Here is an 844-nt window from a genome sequence, read left to right as displayed (position 1 = left end):
AAACTTGCCGCTTAATGAATCGTAACGAAGCGAGAAATGGTACGTAAAAAAGATTATTTAAATCTTAAGAAGATTACAGCCGCACTAACAACGGCTATTAATATACAGATAGCATAGCGTCTGTATATCATAGTCAAAGTGCATCTACTGCAATCAGACTGTATCAAAGCGGCCATGATTCGTGCAATAAGCAGCGCATAATCGCTGCACGATTGACTGTATAGAGAATTCCGAGATGCGAGATAAATCATCAAATATCACGATACCTGATGATTAAGCGACAAGTGGCAATAATTACCTCATTAGTGCTATACGAGAGCGCGAGAGTATTTCTAATTACAATGTCTAAAAATTTACTCTTCTTTCTTGTGCGAGAGTATAGTTTAATTGAATAATTCGCTGATAATTATATAAAAAGTTTAAAATAAATTCTATATAAAATAAGTTAATAACGCCGCGCGCGCGTTAGAAAGATCAAAGTTATTATCATTACTCTGATGCTCGCTATATAATGTCTCTCGCGGTATTATTACCATCTTTACAAATTTAGCGTTAAACTTTCACCACCCGATTTTCTCGCGAATATACGGCGAGATATATCGCCCGCATAATTGTTATTAAACAAGTCGCATTATGTCGCAACGAGCGACATAGTTCAGTAATTATAGTTTGCTCCACTTATGAACATTACCTTGTTGGTAAATTATTAAACGGCTTAGGAGCATGCGTCCATCGAACTTTCACGTATCGTTTGCGTATCGCGATACGCAAACACTGGCGTATCCAATTTCGTTTTGCGTATAACCGCAGTTAATTATCGTTTGAATATTTCGAATGCAGACAA

The sequence above is a fragment of the Formica exsecta genome, unplaced genomic scaffold (genome assembly GCF_003651465.1).
Source record: "Formica exsecta isolate Colony F162 unplaced genomic scaffold, ASM365146v1 scaffold69, whole genome shotgun sequence".
NCBI classification, from domain to species: Eukaryota; Metazoa; Arthropoda; class Insecta; order Hymenoptera; family Formicidae; genus Formica; species Formica exsecta.
The sequence above is the reverse complement of the archived record's forward strand: the minus strand, read 5'-3'. Positions refer to the sequence as shown.